At 33.4% G+C, this 12,881-nt stretch overlaps 1 protein-coding gene across 5 annotated transcripts in view; it reads left to right on the top strand.

Annotated features, from left to right (window-relative positions):
- CNTN1 (contactin 1) overlaps nucleotides 1-12,881 on the top strand; it is a 309,314-nt gene that overhangs the window by 102,334 nt on the left and 194,099 nt on the right. For 2 of the 5 annotated variants that reach the window (XM_054591233.1, XM_054591235.1), the window contains one exon: nucleotides 4,996-5,091. The exons of 2 other annotated variants lie outside the window; for them this stretch is intronic. The gene's annotated coding sequence lies outside the window, so the exon portion shown is untranslated. Of the gene's footprint in view, nucleotides 1-4,773; nucleotides 5,092-12,881 lie in introns of those variants that run through there. One more of the 5 variants, XM_054591234.1, reaches the window with a different exon arrangement.

Here is a 12,881-nt window from a genome sequence, read left to right as displayed (position 1 = left end):
CTGGATGTGAATTTAGGTTCATTTATTCATTGGTCACATGACTTGGCCAAATCACTTAAGTTTCTTTTGAGTAGGATTTCTCATTAATAAATAGAAATAAATGCTACTTAGCTCTCAAGGGCTGTGTGATGATCAAATGAAATGAGTTTATTAAAGTACAAAGCATTGGTCCTCCCTTATCATAGATGTTTAATATACATGAGCAATTTTCCCTTTTTCAATTAATTTATTAATGATATTAAGATATTAAGTTGACATAATAAGGCTTTTTTGTACATTTTATCTGGGTTTCATCCTCTATTTTCATTGTACACTTTTAATCTTGAACTAGCTATTCCTTTCACTTCCATAGCTTAACAATTCTGGTCACTCCCCAACCTATTTAGCAAACTATAGCCTCATTATTCAGGTGTCAAGTGGAAATTCTCTGAGTGTCCAATTTTTTAATAACTCTTTATCTTGCTTCCTAGGTTATCTCCACTTTGCTGTATTTAATATAATCTTATTACCTCATTATCATTTCATAATATCGGTAGTTATTTATTATTATTATTTTGCATTGAAGTGCAAGAGGAGAAGGACACTGAGTTACCCAAGAAGTCACACCATAAAAATCTTTCATGCTCTTCCTGATCTCATAATCCTACTTAGTCCTCCTGACTAATGCTTAAATATCTCGACTATTTTTTTTTTATTTTAATATCCCTGTATCTGCCTTGTTTAGGCCTTTATCACTTCTGGTGGACCACAAATGGTGTTCTAATAAACATATTCTTTGCCTTGGGTTACTGCATCTAATCTATCATCCTGCCACAAAATCTAGTCACATTACTCTCATGGTGAAATTTTAAAATATCTTTTTCTCTGCGGAATAGCTTCAGACTTAACAGTGTTAAAAATGTTCTAATAATCAGAACTTTAACAGAGTTTAAGAAAATTATCTCTTTAGGGAGGGGGTTAAAAGGGGTTAAATGTTAATGGAAAAAATACAATAAAACAATTTTTTTAAAGGAAGTATCCCTGTAGGAATCAGATTTTATATAATTTCACCTTGTCACCTGACAACATGTCTTTTGTTTTCAAAATCTTCATAATGTATCTACTTCAGTTTCTTAAGCATATCGTGTGATGTCCTGCTTTTCTACAAATGCACATGTTGTTCTCTTTCTGAGAAATGACTTGCCCTTCAAGCCTTTTCTTCCTGGCTTTGGGAGGAAATGAATTAATGTTTCTAGAGTCCTTACTGTGTAAGAAATTAAACGATGTTAAGTGACAAAGATATTGCACTATTTGAATTTCCTAATAACTCTATGATGTTGATGAACCCCCATTTTAAAGATTAGGAAACTGAGGCAGGTTTTAAACTCTCATCCAGCTGACTACACAAACCACATTTTTAATGGTTGTACTTTAAGTTATTTAATTCTTACAAAAATTCAAAGGGGTAGGTATTTAACTTAATTTCTTCTATACAATAAAACTGATGTTTATGGAGTATGAGTGGCATGTCCAAGGCCATGCAAATTCAGCAAATCCTGAAATTAATCTCAAATTTGTCAAACATTAAATGCTATGTTAGTTCCACTATACCACCCAGCTTCTTTAAATATCACTCCCTCCACACATCATTTCCCAATAGCCCAAGTGCATTTGGTAATTCCAATATTTTTTTCTGCTGCTATGCCTCATATAATGGAATAAAAATAAGAATTAACACTTACCTAGAAGTTACTTAGCATACAGACACAGTTCTATGTGCTTTGGTGGTTATCTCATTTACATATCTAATGTGTATCATAGTTACTCTATTAATCACTTTATATCTATGTGTTTATCTGTTTTCCTCACTAAAGAACAGACACCTTGGAATCATCCACTGACCTATAACTATTTATTTTCCTAGCATCTGACACAATTCCTTTTATGTAGAAGGTACATAATGATTATTTTTAAATTAATGTGTTATGATTACCAGATGATTATGGTATTGACAGGACAGGGTAAGAAAAATAGAAAGAATGTCTTAAATCTCAGAGAACAAATGCAATCTGCTCCCACACCCCTTGAGCTCAGGAATGTAGAAACTTTGGTAGGCTGAATTATTTTCCTAACTCTATATGACATCATATCTTCTTATAATGGGTATAAATTTTGCATTTTTCTGAATGACAATAGGCAGGCTAATTATACATCTTAGTTGATATTACATACTTAATAGACTAAATATTTGATGTGTTCACAAATTTTGATTCATTTAATCGACCTTATTTTACATTATAGAGTCACTTCATATTTTACATGCATTATAAATTCAGAATATTAGAAAGCCTCTTGATCTGCAAAGAGATCAGATTTATCTAAAATAGTCATCTCTGTTTTCCATCCATTTGAAAAATCGGTTAAGTGTCTTTCTCAGGCATAGCCAGACTTCTGGAAAGTGGAAATTGGTTCTTTATTACAGTCTTGGGCTTTGTTTTATCTGAGAGTACATCTGACTACTTTTATTTAGCTGTTTCATTTCAGGCTTATTTGCTTCCCTCTTTCTAATTTCTTTGGGAATGACTATCTCCATAGCTGTTCCTATGCTATACCCTTTTCTTCTTTGCTGCTTTCTAATCTTGTTCTATTCTAGGTTGATGAGGTGTTTGTGTGTTTCTCATCTCTCTCCCCTTGTCTTTAAAACAGGTAAATCTGAAAATTCACCAAGTGAACGCAAAATTGCTCTCTTCACTTTTGACCAAGGTCTTGGATTTTTGTTAGAAAAGATACTGACTTTCCTGTCACTTGCTGCATGAGAGGTTCCTCCTGTCCAGCTGGTCATGCACCATTGAGTCATGTCATTTCAGAGAGTTTTAATACCCAATACTTATGTTTGTGGTTATTTTAGGTTATGTCAGAAATTTGGATTTTCTAAATGATTGTACTCTATATCTTCATATCTGACAAATTAAATGCCAAAGTTTTAAATTTTCTACTATTTTTAAATATGATATCTTTATATGAAATTGCTTCTATAGATGATTAAATTGGTAAAATTCTTCACAGGATATTAATCTTTGTAACTTCCGTAATGTTTGAGGTCTTCCAAACTTCTGCTTAAAGAATAAATAATATTATTCAGATAAATATAATAAAATAAGTTCCACTATGTAGTTTTATTTGAATTTTATTAGGTTAAAGGCAGTATATGTAAATGTGCAAATAGAATCTACCAGGGCAGAACAAAATATTATGTAATATGAATAGTTATTAGATGGTAATTTCTCACACTGTCATGTAGAATATTTTAGCATAATTTTTACCAGTTAGATGCCATTATCTTTTATATGTTTTAGCGGGAATTATGCTCTTACATATGCATTCACTTGGAAAGAAGAGATACCTCCGTGAACATCCCTTAACTCCATCTCTATTGTCATCAGCACCGCTACTACCTTTGCAGGCTGGTATCAGTTGTTATTGGTTTACTGACTCAAAATCACTGTGACCATGCCTTTTCCAAGGGTGAATTGCTCCCTGCAGAATAATTGTTAGATGGGAAACCTCAGTTATACTCGGACAGTTATTCTGTGCTCTAGCCCCAAGCTATGAACTTGACAGTTTTACTCTGTTTTTAACAAATGGTCTTATAGAAATATGATACTTGTCAACTTGCCTGTTGCATTGGTGCCCATGGAATTATAAAAGGAGGCTTTAGAAAGACATGGCATTAGGCTTCTAAATAAACTTAATTATAGCATATTCAGTCCTCTTTTGGTGAAAAAAATCTAAAGGTTAATTGGTTTTTACAGTGAAGATACTTTGGAAAATAGAGAAATATTTTTGCATATACATGCATTTTCTATTTTGTATGAATCTCTCTCTACAGTACTTTTGCAAATACTGTTATGATATCTGAAAATGTTACCTGTGTTTCACTTGGTGAACATTAGCATAATTAACTGCACATTTTATTTTAAAGTCTGCTTTCTGGAGGCAGTAAAAAAGACTAATAGAAGTCACCATGTGTTCTAAGGAGCTTAAATTCTAAGAGAAAGTGCTCTCAGAACTACCGACATACCCTGATTAAAGCTGCTTACAGTCTGAAATAGTTAACAGTGAGGAACATGTGTACCCACTATAATATTTTTTTTAAAAAAGGAAACGTCTTCCACATTATTGAAATGGGAAATTTATTATTTTTAAATCAGAGTTTTCTAAGAAAAGTTGTTCAAATGTGCCTAGGTAAAAATCTATGATATAACCATACATCACTTTTTCTGTATTTTTTTCTTAATTTTTAGTTTAGCCATGTTATTTTTCCAGAAACGGTAGAAAAGAAAAAAAAAGAAAACTCTGTAGATCTTACTTATAGGGTAAAATATTAAGCCTAAACCTGCAGAAAGCATGTCTTCTGAATAAAAAAAAAGATACTGTAGTGTTTTTGCAGAAGACAGCACAGTTTCAACATTCTGCAGTATGAAAATGCCATCTCGTCTGTGTGAGTGTTTTACCCGAGTGGATGCTGCACGGTTGGAGGCTTCTGCTGTGATTTTGGTTGTAATTTTATTTGTGGAAATAAACCAATCATGAAGCTCCAATTGCCTTAGCAATGAGGTGATCAATAGCCCATTACTGGATAGAACAGTGGCTACAGGAAGTGCATTGAAGATTTTAACTCATGAATTATGCATGCGGTGCTCATTCTTTAGTCTCTGAACAGAATGACAGGGTTTGTGAAGTCACCTCAGATAGTTTCTTGCATTAAGTGACTGCAGTGAGATGCTTAATATTTTCAGGCATAGAGCAGCATTGACTTGGTCCAGCCCAATTTGGAAGATGTAAATCCCCCAGCTCCAAGGACAGAATGCTTTATGTGAAAGTATTGCTATGTAGAAGGCCAGCTTTGCTGTCATCTAACCTGCTCATCTCAGAAGGCTGGCTGAAAGATGGGAGCGGCTGTGCCTGCCTCTGAGGTCACAGCTTGAAGTCCTTTTAACTTGCTTTCTGCTGCAGGAGAGGCATCCTGTGGTATAACTGTCGCTGCACTTATTCAGACGGACAACTTGCAATAAATATTGTACTCAGTACTACAGATACGCAACATATGAGGTAAGTCCGAGGTTTTTCTCTAGGTTAGATCATTGTAAGCAAGAATGTGCTGAGTTAGGATGATGGTGATGCAGCATTAGTAAGGTTGACTCAGACCTCAATATCGTGATGCAGTGTCAAAGCTCTCAATTGTGAAGCTAATTGAAAGCTGGTTTTATTTTATAGTTTTTATATTGTGGTGTCATAAGGGATTTTATTTTGCATAGAGACGCCTTTCAAGAATGTACAGGAGCTCAGGTGTGGGTCTTGGAGAGGTAGAAGCCTGCAAATTGGGGAGGGGCAGCACTGAGAGTGAGCTGAATCAATAAAATAATTGCCTCCTGTGGAGAAGTTTTAGCAGGGCTGTAGTATTCCTTTGGCTTGGATTATTTCCTTAATGTCAGCATGTTCAAATTATGGTAGGAGACGTTGGTACATACCCAAAATGCCCAGTCCTCCCAGAAGTAGAGAAAAGTATGGAGGGACTCAAACTCAAATACTGCGCTGCATGCAGATTGAACAGATGGAATTGAAATAATTTGAACTAGCATGTCCTTGAAGGAAGACCTTGTTGTCAGAAACAAAATCATTGACTTATACTGGTGTTTTATTTTTTCCCTTGTCTAGAATGCTTTGCTCTGAAAGATATGCATAGATGGCATATTTTGAAATTTACCAAAAAGAAAGTTGTTTTTCTTTCTTAGTGTTTTAAAAATAAAGCTTATACAATTGTAGAACCCATTATATAAAAGCCAAATAAAATTGATAACTGCAAAACTGAAAAATACAGTTTTATTTTATATTCTCCAGTCTTTGTGAATTAAAGCTGCTTAAGTATCATGGCAAATAATATGCAAAAAATGGGTAGTATGATATGAATTCCTGAATATCCCTTTAGGGTGAGAAAATAATGAACAAACTTTTAGTAAGAAATTCTAGATATAGTAACACTAATTAAGGATGTTTTTCAACAGTACATTTACACTGTTAATATATGTATATATGTATATATACACATAAAAATACATATACACGAATATATATAAACACATATACATTATAACATAAATTTATAAAGCATATGCAATATAACTATGTATATCTACTTTCTCAAGTGTATTAATTATGCTGTTTTTATTAAAACATGTTTGCTAAATAATTTATTAAGACCCAGTAATAGGTAAGGCCAGCTATTCCTTGTTAATCAGGCATCAATTTATTTTCTTTTAAGAAAAAAGAAATAAAAGAGTAAAATACATAGGAATGATGCTAAGAGGACAGGAAAACCACACTTCCAGCATTTCACAGGGCATTTCCGTTGTGGGGCGGTGTTACTCTGTTCCTTGGGCTTCCTGTCAACTCCCTGGTGGTGGAGTGGCACAGAACTCCCAGCATCATACAGTGTGTTTGAGTCTTCCCATCTCATCTAGTTTAGGAACAGGAGGGAACTCATATGTGGAGTAGTTCCTTAGGAAGGAGGAGGAACTGCCTATACAGCTTACAAGTGTTCTGATGCTGAGTCATATTGTTTAGTCCTGCTTACATGCTTCCTGGCTGAGGTGGCCCACTGGAGTCTAAAGGAAAATGAGAAAGAATGGAAGGGGAAGAAATTTAAACCTATTTATTGCCTAATGACACATTAAATTCTGAGTGATGAGTATAGTGGTGGTGCTACTTGTTGGATTTGGCTGAGGTGACAGGAGGAGGAGAAAAGCTCCCAGGCTAGGTGACAAGATCATAGCAGTAAAATTAATAGACTGTAATGGGAGGATTGTATGAACAAAGGGGTCGGTGTAGGTCTGCACTTGTACTTATTTAAACTTCTCTGACATTGTTCTAGCTTCAAGCAAAACCATTTATCAACCTCATTGAAAATACCTGATGATCAGATAAGGAATATTTTCTAGAATGTGAGGAAAATCTCAAATGAGATATACTCTACTCCCGATTCCCAAAGCAGTTATAACTGATTTTATAGGTTATCAATTGAGAGAAACTAACAAGAAATTCATGAGAATATTTGAATATTAACACAGTATATGAGATGAAACACAAAAGTGAGTTTAGTAATTATTCTGGCAAAGTATAATCATATCAGGTATAGCAGAAAAAGAGACTAAAGATATGAAAAAGATATAATAAAAGGAAAAAAAGGGACATGGAATGAAAACTATAGTAGTAAAACCTCAAATATATTTGAAAGAAAAAAGTACTTAAATTTATAGTTAGTTTATGTTATTAATGCCTCAAAATCAATTTATAACAATTCTGAAATATGATTCAGTAATATAAAGTTTTATCATTTAAAATTAAATTTTCCAAGGGACATAGAGTGAAAAATAAATTAAGAAGACTATTTTAACATGGTAAGCTCTCAGTTTTCTTAGAGGGAATGCTTATACTAATAAGGGATATTTGCACATATAATAAACCTATGTAGGAAACTATATATCTATGTATACCTTTATATGTTTTATTTTCAACATTGACCATAAAGTAGGATTGTGGAAAAGTTGTGAATCACTCTGGGCCACTCTCCTCCTGCCCTAATCACTCCAGGGACAAGTACCAGAAAACTAGAGACAACCCATATGCCCCAGAACTTCCTAAAAGTATTCAAACTAGCCAATCCTAAATCCACTTTTACCGTGCCTCCTTCCTGCAAAAACCACAATAAAGGCTCTTGTCCATAATCTCCCGTCTCCTTCTGCCTCCTGACCAACCCTCATGACCCCTTGTGTTCCCCTACCCCATGCCCCCCCCACCCCCATGGCAAGGCACGCTCCCTTCTCTTGGGACCTGTGAGCATAACAAGCTGTCTTTTCAGGGACTGTCCTCCCCCGATCTATTGACTTTACCATCTCTAAATAATATAAAACCTACATTAAAACAAAATACAAAATTTCTTAACATCTTCTTTAGCACCAATTAACATCAATAGAAATATTATGTTCCCAGTATGATAAAATAAATTGATTATTTAAAAAAATCATTATCCTTTTAATAAGTGTCTATGTTATTTTGAATTTAAGGGTAAAATTTTGAGCGAACTTCTCGTAAACATGTTTTATTCTTTTCTATGTTATGGCTGGTAGATGGAGGGTATACCTTCAGAAATAGGAATGGACAATTAGAAGCTTTTAGTTTTATGAAAAGCTACATAGCTAAAATTTTCAATATTTTCCCAAGATTGCTTTAATTTGCAGTATTTCATATATGCTACATGAAAACAAGCATCTATCTTGTCAAGCATCTAAATCAATGTTAAAGGAAAATGCTCCCTTATTCTACTTAAATGTCAAATTCTAAAACTGTAATTATCAAGTGCTACTGTTATTTGTATAATGATTTTGATATCTGGTAGGTACCTACATTCTAATTAAAAAGTATTTCTGCTACAGTAAGCCAAAAAAATTGAATTGAACTGTCTTGAGAATGTGGTTGCTGCTCTGACTGAATGCAAAACTTGGGAACAATGAACCAAACCGTTAACCACAAGACTAACAAGAATTGGGCCACATAGAAATAGTTAGAGCTCTGAAGATTAAATGCCAAAAGAGCTTAGCAATATCTTTTAGTGGTACACTCTATTAGTTCAAAACATCATCACTGAAAAAAGTAGAGAACCATTAAGTGACTTTAAAAGGTATAAGAGTTCAAACATTAAATGTATATTTACACTGTATGACTTTTAACTTCCCTTTATAACTCCAAATTATATGATCATAAGTTATTATTACCATCACTATAGCTCTTTAAGTGATAAACTTTGATACAGAAATTCAAATGAAAAATGGGAGGTGATTTAGACTGGAAATAGGTTGGAAAAGATACTAGTCATGCTAGCAGATGGAAGGGCAGCAAGGGAGGTGGCTGGGAGGGAATGTGGAGGCGGAGCTGTGCCAGAAAGAACATAGGAATTTAAACAGATGGAAGATGAAATATTATTTGGCAAGAAAAGAAGCAGGGTGACAAACAGGAGAATCTATTGAGGAACTGGGTGAGTAGGCAGCCAAGAGGTTAATTGGATGAATCAGTAATAAACTAAATAGGTCAGTATCAGGGCACCCAAGTTCAAAAACAATTAGGTAAGAATAATAGAAAACAACTGCAATTCTTTTCCTTTACTTGAACCTGGGAAAGTGACTTGAATTATAATTTTAAGGGCTTTGAAATCATGATGAACATTTGTTTTTTACAGAGGGAAAATTTTAGTAGAAAATTCAGAGATGCTTACCACAGAGGAGATTTATTCTGTAAAATTATTATGAGTAAAATTTACTTTTTATTTCCTGGTTTTATGTTTCCTATAATTTGAGCTCTGGCTTTGATTTGGTTAATATATGAGGTCTTGGCTGGATATAATACTGACAGTAATAAAAGCAAAGTACAAGAACTTTAACCCCTACTAAAACCTCCTAAAATGTCAGACTATGGAAAGTCTGAACATAATCTTATCTTCAGAAAAAAATTATGTTGTCTTTGTTTATTAAGTGATAGCAACAATGTCTCACTGAACATAAGGAATATGATTACAAGTCACCTGCTTTCTCTTCAGTCTTCAGACTTATCTACTCTTAAATCACCGTATTCTCTGACAATTATCATGCTTACAAACACGTAGTAAAATTACCAAATGTGTTATGCACTTTTTAAATGACTGTTATCATTGTAGGTTAATATAAAAGTTCCACGCATGGTAATATTTGTAAGAGGAGCTTGTCTTAATATGGCTATCCTAACTGATCTTCAGATAAGATACATGATACATGGGTTCTAAGTGGAAGAGATACTACAATTTGCCATATATAAATTTAGAATTAACACGACTCTCCTTTTAGTCTCCCATTTAACCTACAAGCTTATTTTTCTTATAATGTTGGTTGTATTTCTCAGATCAATCTATTGCTATCTCTTTTGCGAGCCAAGTCTTTATATTATCACATCTGAAACTTTGGTGTTTTTAAACAATATGATCATTTTTAAAATATCTTCCTTATAACTAATTCCACACACAGAAGTAAGGGTCATTTATCAAGGGCTGTCCAGACTATATGACTGTTTTTTTCAAGTGATACTTTTTGTTGCTACTGTATTCTCTTGAATTAAACTTTAAACACAAGGCTAGTAGCACTATCCCCCCAAGTACTAAGTGTTCATTTTATATATACATTTGCTGGAGCAATTCTCTTAAGCTAAGGAAACATATTTGGAAAATCCTATGTGTATGCCATCTGCTATATCAGACTTTGGGGATACAAAGATGAATAAAACATGAAACCTTTCCATCAGAGTTTATATTCCAGTGAAATGAGCAGATTTAGACATACCAGATACCCTGATGTGATTTAATACATGAAATAATGCTATGTCCATATATAATAGATACATATATAACCCTCCATAATCAGGAACCTTCTGTGGCCAGGGAACACACTAATTTATTAATTCAGCAAGTGTTAATTAAGCCCTTTCTATGTGTAATGGCCATGCAAAGGGAAGTATAATATTTTCTCTGTTGCTAGGGACAAAATAGTCTAATGAAGAAGAGAGAAGCAAACAGGAAGTTAACTGGACAAAGATGGCTCTTCTAAAGGTATAAACGAAGTATAATTTGTGAATATAAATTGGGTTCTAGTCAAAATTAGAGGAAGCCATCAAGGATAACTTCAAAAATGAGTCATCAAAGGATACTTAGAATAGCTGTATGATATTTGTATAATGCATAGTCTTATTTTAATACATTATCTCATTTAATCCTCTTTAGAAGACTAAGAGATGGTCACTTTAAAGATAGGAAAATTGATCAGGAGGTCACACTGTTCAACATAACCTACATTTTAAAATAAAATGTTAGTTTGCTCAGGTGTGGAAAATTCAACTGATGAATAAGGAGCAAAAGGCCATTTGAGAAAAACACATAAATTTTACAAGACATCCAATACATATACCTAGCTTAAATATCACTGAGTAAGTTGATACATAATAGGTCTGCAAGAAATTTATATTTATTAATTATTGGTTTCTCTAAAATATGAATTAGTGATAAGAATATTTTTGAAATTATTTTCCCTTGGTAGATGTTTTAAGAGCTTTTCTTTCTCCTTCTTGACTCCCTCAGAAGAAAAAGTGATACTAACTAGGGAAGTCTCCTGTATAAAGAATAGAAAGGGCATCACATCTCTCTTGTTCAACATTATATTCTCTGTGTCTGATACTTGCCCTGAATATAGTAGCTGTTCAATAAATATTTGTTCAATGAATGATCACATGAATTAATGTTATCACATTTTAATAATTCTAAGACACTACTATTTGTCACACCACCAAATAGAGAGAACATTCATTATGTTAAATGTACATGTCAGATATAACATAAATCCTGTGGTATTAGGATTTTTTTAATGACAAAAATCTATATCAAACTAGCTTAAGCAGAGGGAGGGCTTATTAGAAGGATATAGTTTCATGAGACACAAGGCTATACAAGAAAATACTGGGAAGGATGAGGATGAGTTTTAGCTTAACCTAAAGTATACTTGTAACTGAAGATTTGAATGTCATGTCAACAAGTCAGCTTCTCCATGAGTGCGGGCTTCAATCTCAGGGAGGACTAGCTGTGCCCAGGGAACATGCCTGGCCATCGAGATTTAGATATTGTTATATTTCCCAGTATCCTCCCTCCCACTACCACCAGTGAGTACATTTTGTGACAGTTTTTACAAGGCTTATGTTGTAAATGGCAAGTTCAAGTGGTTGGAACAAGCAAGCATCAGTTTTTGTTGACATATTGATTAGAATAAGTGTAAAAACATTTGGTGATGTTAAACCTGAACAGATATTCTACCCTGCAAAAGTACTGTGGCTATTTTAATAAAAGGGAAATTAGTATTATGTTTAAATTATATGAATAGAAGGAATGAAAAGTTAAAATATTTTAAATTATATACCATTCAACCTGTTTTTAGACTTCATGGGAGCAATTATTGTTCTATTTATGTGCAAATACGCAGCATTTAACATATTGCCTGATATATTGTAAACAGGGGGTAAATATTTGTCATTAATATATTGATAATAATGTTTTTACTCACGCAATTAATTCAAAGCAGTTATAATGAAATGGACTATAATAGGACAATGGGAATATTAAGAAAATATTTTTAAAAGCCAGTGAATATATTCCATAATGTTACCTACTCATTGCTAAAAGACAAATTCTATAAAAACAAATTGCTAGAAATAAATGACCTGCAAGATAGGTGGAGATCTAGGCCAAAAAAGAATGTGATTTGTTGGATCTGGAATGAAAAATGAAAAATAAAAAAATAAATGGCCTGAAATCATACATTTGTTTTGAAGATGTTAAATACATAGGAAATTCTTGAAAGGCATAATATTAAGTAGAAATAATAATAGAGCTATTGAGAGAATACTCATCTAAGAGAGACCGTGGCTAAGTGTTTATATAGATATTTTTGCATGAGACTATTGCACAAGAGCGCAAATGCTAAATATTGTTTTTTTAAAATAAATGACATATTTTAATCACATTTGTAGGAGAAAAGCAAATTCTTTGGCACAGTGATTGTTTTGAAGTTATTATGTGTAAGAAAAATCACAAATATGGTTACTTTCTCTTTGTTCTTTACTCCAAGGATTAGCCCTCACCTATGGAAATATTACTGCCTTTTTGCGAAGACCTCCTTTTATTTACATTAAACTTAAGTAGATGTTTCATGCAGTCTTGAAGAAAATGTTTCTGGTAATCTAAGAGGGGAATTATTTAGAACTTGTCCATCAAGTCCCCC

Source organism: Pteronotus mesoamericanus, unplaced genomic scaffold, assembly GCF_021234165.1.
Source record: "Pteronotus mesoamericanus isolate MK-2021 breed Mesoamerican mustached bat unplaced genomic scaffold, CSHL_Meso_final scaffold_21, whole genome shotgun sequence".
NCBI classification, from domain to species: Eukaryota; Metazoa; Chordata; class Mammalia; order Chiroptera; family Mormoopidae; genus Pteronotus; species Pteronotus mesoamericanus.
Note: the sequence above shows the minus strand (reverse complement) of the source record. Positions and strands in the feature narration are given on the sequence as shown.